Genomic DNA, 15,756 nt, shown 5'->3' on the forward strand with positions numbered 1-15,756 from the left:
GCGTCAAAGGCGCAAGCTCGGGCTGGCGCAAATTCTCCGTGAAATCTTCGACAAACGGATGTAAGGTAACTCATTTCCGTTTCATCGACTAGTCCGTTAGATAAAGGAGCAGAAAAAAGAAAAATAAATCAAATAACTGCAGACGTCTAAACAAAAGCTGATTGATTCACATGACGTAATTACACTCGCATTGTGCCCAAATGCGATACCGACAAATTTTTTTCTATCAGGACAAACTCCAGAGTCAGAAAACGAGAAGGCTAAACGCTCATGAAATTTTACAGCCCGTTCCTGCCCGAGATTCCTTTTATCGGTTACCAAAGAGGGAGAGATTTCGCACGAATCTATTTTACATCTTGAGAGCAAAAAGAGCAGAGTTTGCGAGCGTGATATGACTATATCGGTTCAGAATATATTATCTAAAGTTTTTTGATCGTCGCTCTCTCTACCTAGCCTTTTTCCTAGAATTTCTAAACTCGCACTTTCTGAAATTGCATGCCAAGATTAAATTCTAAGAAGTTTCATTATATTCACGCAACAACGATTCTATATAATAATAACGACAAAATGAATATTTCTTGATATGTCGGATAGTATACGACGAAACTTAATAAATGTGACAAATGTGTATCCTGACTGAAGTAATCTGCTTTAGTTCATAAATAACTTTCCATAAATAAAAATAAAAAAGAAAATAGCGATAGAACTTAGTAGTGAAGTTTAGCAGTCCGTCGTTTAAACTCTCAGCTCGTTTTAATAGTCCGGCAATCCAGTCAAATAAGGATCAACTTGATAACCAGATTTTTGAAGCAAGGTTGCAGTTAAAAGGCAGGCAGGCAGTCAAGCAGTAACTTGGCTCAGCAACAGCTCTGCACGTAATATCTCTATGACAGCAGAACGTTCACCTGTATTCGCTCTCTCTCTCTCTCTGTCTCTCTCTCTCTCTCTTTCTCTCTCTTTCTTTCTCTTTCACTCCCTTGAGAGAATATATTTCACGCTCTTGTTAGGAAAAATAATTAGTGACGCCAGCTACAGAGGCTGAAGCAAACTATGTTGTACGTGGCAGAGGAAAAAAGGTTGCTGGTAACGCGTTGCAACTATCCTTTATATAAACGTTGTCCTCCACCACCTTTTTCATATACGACATTTACGCGCAAGCATCATCGCCCTCTGACATCCCTCCAACCCTGCATGTGCATTTTTATATGATCGCACACGAGAGAGAAAAAGAGACAGAGAGAGAGGGAGACAGATAGAGAGAGAGAGAGAGAGAGAGAGAGAGAGAGGGAGAGAGAGAGAAAGCAAGTTGCGTCGTCGTCGCTTATACGAGCTCGAAGGCTGCGCTTAAGCGGTTTACAAATTTTTGCATGAGTGCCGTGTAGCTTTTGCGGCTCTACAACGTCGTTAAGTGAAATACTCTCTCCTCTATGCTTACATGTTGGTGTGCATTTGAATTTTATACTGTTGTAAAATTAGCATAATGATTGGAAATATAAAAGCTATTCGAACGAGAAAGAACGGAGGTCCTGCTGACCTTATAGCCAGGAAAAACTACCTTTACAAAGCGGATGGTTAGCATGAGAAATTGAAATTTTCAGCAAAAAAACTTTGAAAATTGAGTAATACATTTATTTTAATATATTACAAGATTACAGAGGTTCTAGTGCGATGAACATTGATGTATCGATTTTTGTTTGCACTCGAAACAGCAAATAAATGTTAGAACATTTTGAAAAGCTTTTATTCGTCAAAAGATTTAAATAAATATGAAAGTCAATCATAAATGAAAACTGCATTTAATATTTTCCTACAGTATTAACTGCAAAGAAGACAATTGTTTTTATTTTCGTACAACCTACGTAACTGAGAAATAGTGCGAGTTTTAAATTTTGACTGTTAACAGAAACACATTCAAATAAATCACAACAAAAATACTGTATATGCTATGAAATCTGAAAATGTAGTTAGATAAAAAAAAATTCAAATTTATCCAAATGAATTTGAATTCTGAATTAAATTTTTAGCGACTAATTAATCAATTTCACCAGTTGTTCATACTTAGCGAGCGAAATTGATGGAATATCGTAGGTAGGCGAGAAAATTGCTATATCAAAGCTGCCTGGTGACGTATGATGTAAAAAACAATTTGCTTCTCCTACGCGTATGAAGCATCGTTATTGTATGTTTTCATGTAAAGAACACGTCAGAGAGGCAGGTGAGAACGAGAGAGAAAATGGTTCATCATGGCAAGGGCTGCTTGTATATATGACTTGAGAAATAATGTACCAGGATGGCCAAAGGTGACGTAAAACGTTTACGAGGTACGACGTTTGCTTGTGAGGTGCCTCCATCATATAGTCGAAGCAATAGCTACGTTTATTTACGTGTATCTAACCCCTTACTAAGGCAATTTTGGTTTTAAAAATTTTGTGTTTTAAAATTTTCACGGTATCAGTTAATTAACTCGATTAAAAAATCTGGTAATTAAACAATTGAGCTGCATGAAATATAATTTCTCAGTGCAAAATAAATAAAATTTTATTCTTCTAGAATTAAAATATTGCATTAAATTAAAATTGAATTCAATAGTTGTTTTAAACAAGTGAACATTAAATTTCTGTAGGAATTATACAAATAAACACGTGAGTTGTTTGTTTAAAGTTTCATTATATAGCATTTAATTGATAATTTGTTAAATGAAAAAGTAAAATAAAAACGTAGTGAACTTGCATAATTTTAATTGATAATACTAAAACATATAATCGCAACCCGCGACCGCATCCTGAACTGTCGCGGGAACAGCCCAGATCCAAAATGTGCGTCACTCTCTATCTCTCATCCTCTCACTTGATTGTCCCTCACTGCGAAAAAATCTGCCACATACTACTACGTATTTTCTCAGCTCTCATAATTCCCACACTTTTAAAGTACATCTCTGACATCAAATACAAAATATATGCAACTGTTAAAGAAATGCAAATTCGCACAGTACTCAATATGATATTACTGTTGCACTTTCCGATTTCGAACAATTCCCAAAGAATTGTACGAAAGAGATGAAAAGTCAAGACCAATAGAGATCTCAAATAAATCATCACTTGACCCTGATTACTTTTCCAACACGTTGATATTGCCAAGTGATTGAAGCTGCTATACGCGCACTCGTGCTGATTGAAGCGATCTCGCGCTGACCGTAGTGGAATTACGAGCGACTCTTATGTGCCTGCATAGTTTCGTCTCGATGGGATTCGTCGCGCGTGAGATATATATCTGCCAAGCGAATTTTCGAGACAGATGAAAAAGCTCTCTCACTCGTGCGCAAGAGGGTTGCTGAAAAAGCAAAATGTTCGATAGGGAGAGATGGATATATACTCGAACTGCAAACTCGTAATGAACATTCAAAATGCCGAGGCCAATTAAATATTTGGTGCGCGTGCATAAAAGCAGCATGTAATTGCGAAAGAGTATCATTTTGGTAAATTGATGAATGATTCCAGGCAACACGGACATGTTCATTGCGAAAAATCCGATCAAACTGGAAAGCTTAAACACGAAATTTGTTGAGTATTTGTAAATTAATGAGCATCAGATTTCGATTCGTTTGCAAACAAATTTTTCATTAAAATAATATTTCGCCAGTAACTCTTGGTGTCACTGACATATTTTCATACTTATTATTTGTCAATAGCGACATTTACGTTCATTATTGCTGCAATTACGGATCAATTTTGTGATATATAATAGTCTATAAAAAACGTACGTGAAATAATCAATTTACGAGTTAGTATGAACTTACGACAGAAGCTCTTGCGGCGTGCAAGTCTAATCAGGAATTTACGTTTACGTAAATGAGCTAATCCTTCTACTTGCACTCAAAAGCTCAAAACAGCGTACAGCGAGCGAGTAAACACAGCTTAAATATAGCTGCTGGAACGAAAGGAGTATAAAGTTGACATATAAAATTCATGAATTTGCATTTATAAAAGTTGTACGTACAGCATTGTCGCGTTCCTCGCACAGGTAGATATAGCTCGTGGCTCATCCCAAGGAAGGAATCCACAATGCGCGGCGGCGGCAGTGGCGGCTGCGACTACATAATGCGCGCTCTGAAACTGCCATTAATAACTTTGAACGAGCGCACCCCGCGCACCAACTTTGAATGGGATTAATGCACGCAAGAAAGATATACATACGCTTACGCGCAGAGCGCGCAAGTCGTTTGTCGCGCTTGGTCGACGCTACGAACCGAATCGAACGTGTAATGGGGTCAGCAAAAAGCGTCTTCGACTTCGAGTAACTTTTCCATTTAGAACAACGACGATTGTGTGCGCGCGAGAGAGAATTGAACGCCGCGGGGACTCGCTATACATACTGTGCCAATCGAACACTAGACGCCGGCGGAAAAAAACTCTCTCTCGTTTAGAGCTACTAAATCGATTCGTAGAGTATGAAACCGGGCCTTTATCCGTGGATCCAGATTTTCGATAGATTGTAACTTTCGTTGTTTTAAGTAAAAGAAATTTATGATGTTTCTTTTATCAATTTATTCTCAACTGTATAGTCAAAGTTAAAATTTATTTAAATATTGGCTAGTGAATATCTTGATATGTATTGCTTGAATTGAATAAGACAAGCATTTTATTTGACCGTAAAGAAAAAACAAATACAATATTGTTGTCATTGTTATTATTGTTGTTGTTATTACCTTAAGAGCTACGTTTATGTGAAATGCTGCAGATATACGCTAGGTACGTGTATATATTAATCTTCGAAAGAATAAATATGTAATATTTTTAAATATTTTCTTTTTTCGTAAAATTAAATGAAAACTAGAATGAAAACGTAAAAAAAAGTATATCAAAATGAAATACCGTGTGATTAAAAAAAGGTAATTTTATAATATTATACAATGTACTTGACATTTGTTCACTTATTTGATCTATAATGTATAAATTTACTTTCTTTCGTTTTTTAATCTAATTGAATTAATGTTGATGTAATATTGTACTACACGTTTGAAAATAGCCGTCTAGCAAATTATCATAACAATGTTCATTATACAGATCCTGAATGATGAAAGCGACTAGACTCTGATGTATATATGAAACAGAACCAAGAGACAAATGGATGCGCATGATAATCAAAGATATGAATGCCAGTCACGTTCTTTCGCGCAATCCGCTGGGTTTTGCAATTAAGCTAAGACAATATCCTTCAGGACATCGACGTAAGTAAAAGCCAGCACGTGGTGGACGTCATTCCATCTCTTGGATCTGTCCATCCTTTTCTCAGTGATAGCAAAGAACTAAGTTTACTTTCGACTCAAACTAAAAAAATACAAATAAACAGCGCGTGAAAACTGAAATAAGAGGAGTGAGAAGTCTTTTTAATCCTTACACAGGCAATCAGTGTTTAATCTGTTCAGAAAACGAATGAAAGCTAATCTCTTTTGCTCGACTCTCTCTCTCTCTCTTTCTCTCTCTCTCTCTTTCTCGCTCTCTTCCTCTCGCGTGGACGGATAATCAGCTAATATCTAAGGCGCGCATCGGCTAATCTGATTTACGAGGTTGTGTCATTCGGAATAAGAAAAGTTCACCGGCCAGCCGGCGCATTTAGAAGATTAAACGCACGGCCCTCGAAAAATCAGCTCCCCCTTTTCCACGTCAAGCGTTACATTTTCACCTATCGTCTGTACTGCTGTATGGATTATACCAGCGTTGCGTCATTGTGCACACGTCATCGAATCTATTTCCCGATAATTAATATGTTACATTCATTCTGATGCGCGGTCAATGTAGCGCTTGTATTTTTTAATTTTCTTTGTTCACCAATACTCATTTACAAGCTTTCCAAATATTGGGATCATTATTTTGACGGTAAAATAAAGGGTTTGACCGGCTGAAAAAAACATTTTCTAAAAAAGAAAACGTAAAAATCGACTTTTCAGTTCAGTAAAAAACACAAGCATTTGTCGATAGGCAAGGTTGACAAGCAAACAGTAGCATTGAAAATTGACAAGTGCATTTCTGTTTTTTATCATTGCCCCTTCACTCGCTCGAAGAGGGAGAGACTTTGGATTTATCCTGGCTGCATTTTTTTTTGTGTTACGAGCGCGAGCGTGTGCGCTTTCCCAACGCGACGGATTACACATTGAGATGCAAAGTCGCCTAGGTATTTGCAGCTCGACAACGCTGGATTTTCCACAAACAACGCAGACTTTGTCCATTTCGCCGGGGGCAGCATATTTCCACTCTGCTCTCTACTCGCGTGAGTAAGGGAAATCGACTTGCGCGCACTCGCCCTGCGCCGAAGCTTGCGTTATTCAGCAGTTTTCCTTGAGCCCAACAAGATGAATGCTGAGCGTTTCTATTTACTGCCTCGAGCGAACGTTCTTGTGGCAACAAATAAAAAAGGCACCCGACACACGAAACCACCACCATCATCGTGCATGTGCTCCGTGTAGAGCTTTTGTGGAGTTACATCGAAAGTTTCGGGGAGATGTTTCTTCAACGGTGAACAGCATTTAAAGCAATACGCATTCTCTGGAAAATTAACTTCAGGCGAAATGTCAATTCGGAGCTTTCTGCCGTGACTGTGAGTACTACAACGGTGTACGCAATAAAATTTAATGACCTATTATACACGGGAAAAATTCCTTGAAACGGTAACACCAAGTCAGATTTGAATTTAACTACTGCTTTTTACCCTCTCGCTGGATTCTGTAGACAAATTTTGCACGAGTCAACGAGCACGTACCGCATTCGCCTTCACTCTCGGAGTTTGCGCGTGTCGCAGTTGAGATAGAGCTCGCGATGCTTCGCTCAGCAAGAGTTCGCTCGAGCTTTCGATAAAATCTAATTTACTTTCAATAAATCTGATCATTTAGGTTTCCGTGAAGAGGCAAACTTTGACGTTAAACTACCAGAAAATAGAATTCCGCGCTGCGGCTCACGTCATACATGAGTAGACAACTGATATTATTACAGATAGAATCTTATGATAAAACATTGCCAATTTTCTGCCAGTCTATTTTCATGTTATCACAACCACATTACTTTCATATTTCCTTGCTTATAAATTATATCTAGACAGTATGTATAAATATTGTTTGCAATCATTTTTAATTGATAAAAATGCTCTTATGTCAATCGTGCTTAACATCTCAAACAATCAATTGCTGTTATATCAAGACAGATTAAAAATACTACAAACATTATTAGTTTCGATTAACCATTGAGAAGGGGAGGGATCTTAAATTACGGTAAAACTTTTTAGAAGTTCATTGTCATGCATTACTTCTGTAAACATGCCTATTCAAAATTATTCTGCACTTCAAGCCGTGGAATACTCATTGAACTCAATTTAATTTTCACCTCTAAAAGCTCTGTAAATTTTCTCGTGTATAAGATGAGATTCAGCTTGCCAAAACTAAAAAGATAAGAGATAAATATTAGAAAGATAATTTTACCATTAGTACATTTTACCTGATTCATCAAATTACTTACCCAGATAAAGACAATATACTATAATGAAAAATTATTTTATTCTCTTGTTGATTATATATCTTAATAAGTAATTTAGTGCCCTCATCAAAATCTCATTGAATTGCACAAGCATCATTACAAAGATCTCTTGGCTTGGCTATAATCGAAAGCGCACTCGACATTAAACAGTGCCAAGAGTCGAGCTCCTAGCTGTCTTCGATTCATAACAAGACTAAACACTCGTCTTCCCCTTTGCTCCCAATCTCAATGAGATTTCCTCCCTCTCTCTCCCTCTCTCTCTCTCTCGCTCTCTCATTCAAGTGGTTCCGCGGCTATGCTTAGAGATTGAGCTTTGTACTTGCGTAATTGGCTCGAGTTTGGCAAACAACTTGAGCTTTCTTCCAATGCAAGAGAAAAAGAGATTGATAAAACAGTGAATCAACAGTGCTTGGCGCCATCTACTTTCTTTTTTAAGCTTCACGTCTCTCTTTTGTTATCCCTGCACAATATTCTGTTATAAAAGAATGGTTCTACTTTATTCGTAGTTTTTATCGAGTTTTTCTCTCAATATTTTTTCCCTTGGCTCGTTGAGCACGTGTGAGAAGTATGCGTGCGAATACGACGAAGTCGCTTTTGAAATATGCATGCCAAGGCATCTGGAGTAAATATTTGACTTTAATGAGAAATTTCTGTTCGTTTCACGCCTTCTCTCTCTCTCTCTCTCTCTCTTCCTCTCTTGCATTCAAGTTTATAGGGCCTGTAAAATAAAATTCGAGGACAGTATTACGAGGTGCTAAAAAATGCACAAGATATGCGCTTCAAAGAGAGTAAACGTGACGATGAATTTTCAAAATGCACAGTCCAAAAATTTTTTTCTATTTTACATCGTTTTTGTACACGCAGCGCCGCTTAATTCCTGGGTAAATTGCGAGTAATTGAAAACTTTTTGAGAGTATCTCGATACGGGAAACTTTTAATTACATCTAACTTTTAATTGCAAGCAGAACTCAAATTATCATGCATTTCATTCCTAATGAACTTACGTATTCTCATATTTTTTTCAAAAAATTTTGAATTTATTTTACAATAAAATGAAGTCGATATACATGTGTGTGTGTGTGTGTGTGTGTGTGTGTGTGTGTGTGTGTATCCCTCCTTATTAATTATATCGGCTTGAAAATCTAATAGAAAAATCACCATCAAGTTATTTTTTCTAATAAGCGTCCTGTTAAAAATCCTCAACGATCATCGCGCTGCTAACAGAATCTCTTGTGGCGCCGCAGAAGCTCGAATCTATTTCACGAGTTTTTTTCTCTGTCGCTTCGCGCGGGAGCGGTGCCTTTTGTGCGGAGTTATAAACGTTCTCCAGGGCCACCGGAGCTTGCTAACTATAGCTCTCGGTTTCTTGCACGAGCAAAAGTGAGAGAGCAAATGATCGGCGCCAATGAGCGAGGACAGCCGAGTAATTAATGTCGTTTGCACATCCACTCTATCCTGCCTATTTCTTTTCTTTTTTTTATCGCCCGAAACAGTGTTAAACCAAATGCGGGACTAATGCGACGAAAGGAAAAACGTTGAGCGCAGTCCGCAGAAAGAATGGAGATGGAGCGAGGAGCTCGTTTTTGCCGACCTAATTTTTTTCACATTTTCTTTATTTAAAGTGAGCGAAGTTGAATGCGCATTATGAATAGTAATGAATAGGAAAATTCATCGTAATAAGTGCTTTTTCAAGAATTTGCTGTCTAGCCAACGCTAATAAAGTACGTTGTAAGTATATTCTTTTTAATACCAGTTCTCTTCCTATTTAGTAATAAAGCATTGAAGAATTATGACAAGTTTTTTCGAAAATTCCGATGTATATTTAATGATTTTTAAATATAAATTTTCAATTTGCAATTATGAATCCAATGAATATTTCAATATTGCTAATTTAGACATGCTAATTGCGACCATTCTCAATTCACTCTTGGACATAAATGGCTTACTAATTATGTTAACGGTGTTTCACTTTCTCACGCTAGACGAACATCAATCCAAATTAATTCCAACGTATTCGAGGAATAAAAAAATGCCTCTTTCAGAAAGATTAATTTGTCAAGAATCACAGAAGCATCACCCGGAATCCTCTTTTTTGAAAAGCTCACAAACTAGGGTCTCGGAAGATATATAAGATGGCAGAGCCGATCAGTTCTACGACGGTGCATTCCCCCACGGAGGCATTAAGAGATAGACACTACGCAGTTAGCGAGATGATTTTTTTCTCTCTCGAAGATCGCGCGAGCGCTTGCTGGTTTGATGGACGGGCTGCGCCTTCGCGTGAAGCGCGCTTCCGTTTCTTTCTCTTTTACTCGTCTTTGTTTTTACGTGGTTGCATAAAACTTTTGATTTTGTTATTCTCTTGAAATACTATAGTAGAATATTTGTTGAATGACATAGACACTGAAAGGGATATGAAAGATAAAGAGAGAGAAATCATTAGGTTAATTAAGAATCAACAAATCCATTGTAATATTGTATAACACGTGTACTATACTTAACTATGTAAAAAGTTATTTTTAAATAAACATTTCAAATGCATCAGGTTATAAAAATAATGAAAATAGTTGTATAAAAAACTTGAAAAATTTTATTGACTCTATAAAGACTTTTTGATGTGTGTAAAATATTATAAGTACTGCACCCCTGTGATTTATGTCACAGCTGTCGCAAGTGAATTAAAATTAAACTAATTTATTTCATTTAAATAGACGAAATAAAGGCGATTGCAGTGCAGTCATTCTCGTAGGCAGCTCATTTTCAGTCTAATCTAAAGGAAATATTTTTTTAGTTAAAAATAACGGCGATTCTATTCTACCAACGTCATATATAATGATATTGACAATGTCTATATTTAGATAGGTAACTGTCAGGAAGAAAAATGAAAACACTAAAGAATGAAGTAACTCTATGGAAATTTTTAGAAAGAAATCAATCGTCCAATCAAAAACCTAATATTTTTTGACAAAACGCTTAGCATGGCGCAAAGAAAGTGAGTCACACGGATGTAAGTTTCGATATGGAACGAACAACTGTGGTATATTTTTAGCTACCGTTGCCAAAGCTTCGGAAATCCAAAGGCAAGATCTCGCAAGTATAATAATCCGGAGAAGAGAAAGTCAGCTTAAGGCGAACCGAGTATGAAAAGTTCGAAATACTCGGTACCAGGGACAGTTTGAGTCGAAAATAGCGCCCTTATTTGTGAGCCTTTGGCGATTTTTTTAAAGACACGAAGGGGAGCTCCGGTACATTATGCATAAAGAATGTACAGCCACGTTGCTATATCTGTTGGATTATTTCAAACATTTTTTGAAATCGTAATTTCATGCACGAATCAATTCTTTTCAACTAAAATAAAGAGTCAACTATTGTTGAATTATTTAAAACTAATTGCTTGAATGAACAAAATATATTGTCGTTTTACACGAAAAGAAGATTGGAAATTTCTTATGTGTAAAGAAAAATTCTATTCACATTTTGGCATAGTTGCCACAATCCCTGAAAAATATATTTCCATAAAACGAATGACCAACATCGAAATTCAAACGTACAGTTTGTTTACGAATTACAAAATACCAGTAAATACGATCGGCTTTTTCTAGTTTATTACGTATTAAACTTTATTTAAAATTCATGTTTTTAATTAATCTTGGTAAAAAAATAAATAATCGAAATAATCTTGTATGCTGATACATCTTTAGTTATTACCAATTAATATTTTGTGAAGAATCTTTTTATATACCAAAAAATTGTTTTTATCAGCTTAAAAATATTTTTCAACAAAGTTGAGAAATCGTTTGAATACAATGCATTCCTTATTGCATTACAAAAAATATAGTTATCAATTATTCCATAGAAAACAAAGGAAATCTTGAAATATTAGTATAAAATGACCCCGGAAGGGTGCAGCTGCAACCTTGAAATCGGATTTCCTCGGATTTATCCTACTTGTCTGTTTTTCATACCTTCGATTCTTCGTCTGACTGTTACACGACACGTACATATATATATACTGCATGCCGGCGAATCCTCCGCTCACACAAGCACTACAAATAGACTGGCTTCTCGTCGTGGTTGGCCCCGTTGTCTCTGTCGCCGAGACGAATCAGCCGGCTGGATAGTCAAAGCGTTGAGTACGTACTTATACCAAATGCCAGTACTTCGACTTCGAGTGTTTTGATTTTGCTCTTTATAAACTATACTCTAAAGCACTTGACATTTCTATGCTTTAAAAAGTAAGCTGATTAAATATATAATTTTAATTATAGCAATTTCCTTAAAATCGCAAACTTTATAAATATTTTTAATATAAATTAAATGAAATAGCTATTTTCAAATCTAAAATATATTGGTATCAGAATTCATGAATAGATGTAGCATCGTACCATTACCATCGTTATTAAGAACATCGATTTTACATTACTTTTATGCTAACATATCGCACATATTACATCAGTTAACTCATTAAATAAGTCGGTATTGATGCTTCATCATTGTTATACTAGGACACACGATTTAAATTTAAAGTCAACACACGAGTCAAATCTTGAAAACAAAGCAAACGTTTACTGAAAAACTCAGGCTGCATAAAGGCAGAAAGACACGTGAGCAAATAAATCAGGTAATTTGCTCGAAGGTAATCAGAGCTTCCTGTGGTTCAAGAGAGTAGCAGCTGCGAGGGTGCGCCCTCGTTCTCTCTTGCGTATATATGTGTGTATATATGCGCGGCCAGCCTAAAAGAGGCAGAGGAGCGATGGGTCAAGGGAAGCGGCTAAATGGCAAAGAAAGCCGAGCAAAGAGAATTCTCTCTTGTATTATATATGTATATATATCGAAAGACAACCCGCATGGAAACGGACGCTATATATACGACAATCATCTTTTTTGCTTGAAACAGGTGCACTAACGCGTGCGCCTCTATTTTGGCTCTGCTAAAGCGATTCTTCCTTAGCGGCCTCGAGTAAAATTTAGCCTTAGCATGTCTTTACTCCTTTCCCCCTTTCTTTCACTCTCATTCACTTTAATTTTTCGCATATTAAATTCTTTTTCTTCTCCTTTTTGCACGCGCAAGGGACTCTCAAGAAAGCAATACGATTTTCGCTCTCTAGCGAGTCAAATGTATATGAGAAAAATCTGCGTTTCAAATGCTCACCTTAGGTTAGTGCCTTTCGCCTTTAGTCTACCGAAGTCGCACAAGCTCTACATACATATATATATTTGGACAGATGTCTATTGCTTTATTTTTATTTCTCACAAGATAAGTCGCTTTTTCGATATCAGATGATAAGTATATCACTGCAAGCTATACACAGCCGTTTCACTTTTGTGACAAACTCAGCCGTATCGAGAGAGTGACGTTTTCAAACTTCATATATATGCACATGTTTTGCACGAGATCTTGAAATGCGAGGTACATTCTGCTTCGAAGAAAATTTTACTAGCCTACAATATTGAAAAATCTCTTTACACAGATAGAAATTCGTTGAAATCGAATAGACTGCGTAAGAATAAAAAAAAGAATGGTATGTATGGTACGCAGGTACATTAAATCGTTGATTCGATTGGACATAAAATATTGTTCCAGGAAAGAACTCGAAGGCAGCTGCATAAAATTCGATAATGCCAACAAGCTATGAATGCTTATTTCAGTTATGAAATTCTTTGGAGCGAGCGTTTGCTGCTAGTGTACTATACTTACATGCGCGGCAGAAATTTTCAAGTCATATAGTCGGCGAAAAGTGCAATTGGCACGGAAAGTAAAAAGTTGAGCGGCCGCGGGTGGTGCAGTGCCGAGTCTCTTGCAGACACACAGTATGTATGCGATACGATAAGAAGACGCCGTCGCTGTCCTGCGTGCGCATACACATTTTCGCATTGGAAGCAAAAGGAAATCCTTATGATTCGCGCAGCTCTGGCTTCCGGCGCGAAAGAACGTTAACTTTATTTTGCTTCCTGCCGAACAAATCCACTTCGGCGCTCGCAAGAAAAGCATATACACCTTGGTCGGCGCCATCCTTTCCTGGCTTCTGTCTTATTTTTTTCTTGTTACTTTTAGTCTGCGTATATGCATTTGGCGCTTATAAAATTGCAAGCTTTACGATCTGCAGCTATTTCGCCGATTTATTTATTTCGACTCTTTTGTGGTACTGCGGCAATGGGATTCTCTGGTAAATCGTCTAACGACGTCTCCGAGGGGTTGCAATTCCATTGTTTTCTTATCTCAGAGCGTGTGCATGTGGGAAACAGAAAGAGAGAGAGAGAGAGAGAGAGAGAGAGAGAGAGAGAGAAAGTGGAAGGGGAGTTACGCTTTATTTACGCTTCGAGGCGTTCGAGCGCGTTATCTGCGGCGCGATTTGCGACAGTTGGAATTCGGTTATGTTTAGAGATTTAAGCGCGATTTACTGCGCCGTCGATAAAAGCTCAATCAAAAAAGGATGTCATTTTTATCAATACAACCCACCCCTATGTTTAGAAAAATTGACTGTGTCTAATTGACTATAAGTTATCTTGTCCATTTAAGAAATGAAAATGATGAGCCAGAATAATGCTACCATTTATTTTTTTTAAATCATCCCAATTTGAACAGTAATTTTTTGGATACTTGCAGTGAACAGATATCAAGAATATTTCATTAACATTATATCATTTTAAATAATAACTATTTATTTTTGAACTTGACAATAAACAGATAAATTGAAATAAAAGATTATCAAAGTATCTCGTTTCAAAGTTTTTTCTACAAAAAGAACACTCGATTTTGATTACTTTAAAATCGAAATATTTTTCTTTCAATATAGTTATTCTATTTCGCTTTGAATTAAACATGGTAAAGTTTCACTTTATTCACCTTTACAACTAGTTGCTACGATAATCAACAGTTCTCTTGTCGAACAACAGAGCTTCTAGAAGTTCTTACAGCAAGTTTCCTTGGAAATTTTTGTTGAAAACTCATAAAGGGACTTATAAAATTGGAAGGTTGTGGAAAGACATTAACATTCACAGCAATATACATTTCAATAACTTTAACGCATTCATTTTAAATAACGCAGTTACTGTAGATCTTAAAATTTTTTTAAAATATATTGCATAATAAACCCGCTGTGGAGAAAATGTTGAATGTATCGTCTGAGACTATAACAGTAATAAATTTCCATCTAAATAAGCGAATAATTAAAAAAAACAATAGCAAACCCCGAAATATATAAAATTTGATGAAAGAGCAAGGGTCACATCGAATCAATTCAACTTTTGCCAACCAATTTTAGGCCTGGTACTTAACTTCAAACTAGTTGCACGCGTCCTTGTACTTGCATATATGCCTAGCTTTGCTGTTGGGGGATCATTTTTTAAAGCGTCGAGCCCTACCGGACAACAATAAATCGAGGCCGTATGCCATTGGAAATCCGCGTCGTTGTTGAGAGAGCACTGGCACGCGACGACCATCGGAAAACGAAATGCGCGTTGAGAAGAGTAAAAAAACGATACAAAAAGCAAAAAACACAAGAGCGTGGGAGACAGAAACCCGTTAACCCTTGATGCGCGGATATACCGAAATAGGCACTCCTCTAGACGTGCGATAACGCAAGTGCTTGCAGTATTCATGCGTTTTCCTTTTTTATTTTTATTTTGTTCCTTTCAGATTCATTTTATACATAAAAGTCAAATACTATAATCAGGCAATAAAAGCATTCAATTTACACTTTAATAAAATTATTACGGATACAGAAGATTTTGCAAAGGAACAAAAAAAACATTGTATTGTATTAAATTACATAAAACTACATGAAAGAAACCATAAAGGTATATTTAAAAAATTAATTAGTACAGTAAAATCATTTGTCGAAAAGATATCAATGATATAAAATACACTGATAAAGGGAAAATAAGAAGAACGTTTGAAGGAAAAGAATGAAAAAGAACGTGAAATAATATGGATGTAAAGATTAAACTCTTTTTACTTATAAATCTGAATGTTTGGTTAATAGTCCTTGCAAATAGAAAATTTGCATCATACTAACTGTTAAAAATAAGCACGGAGAAGAAAAAAAAGAACTCATAGTTTAAGTGGTACACTATAATCATTATTATCTTTGTACATCGAAAAACCAAAAAGAAACACAACTCTATTCTAACATTAATGTTCCTCACTCAATCTTATCCATCAGTTATTGAAATAAAATAAGACATCGGCAAGGTAAGCAAATATAATTTTGTTTTCTCTCATAAATTTTGCCAA

Source organism: Phymastichus coffea, unplaced genomic scaffold (assembly GCF_024137745.1).
Source record: "Phymastichus coffea isolate CEN01 unplaced genomic scaffold, Cenicafe_Pcof_1.1 PCOF00109, whole genome shotgun sequence".
Taxonomy (NCBI): Eukaryota; Metazoa; Arthropoda; class Insecta; order Hymenoptera; family Eulophidae; genus Phymastichus; species Phymastichus coffea.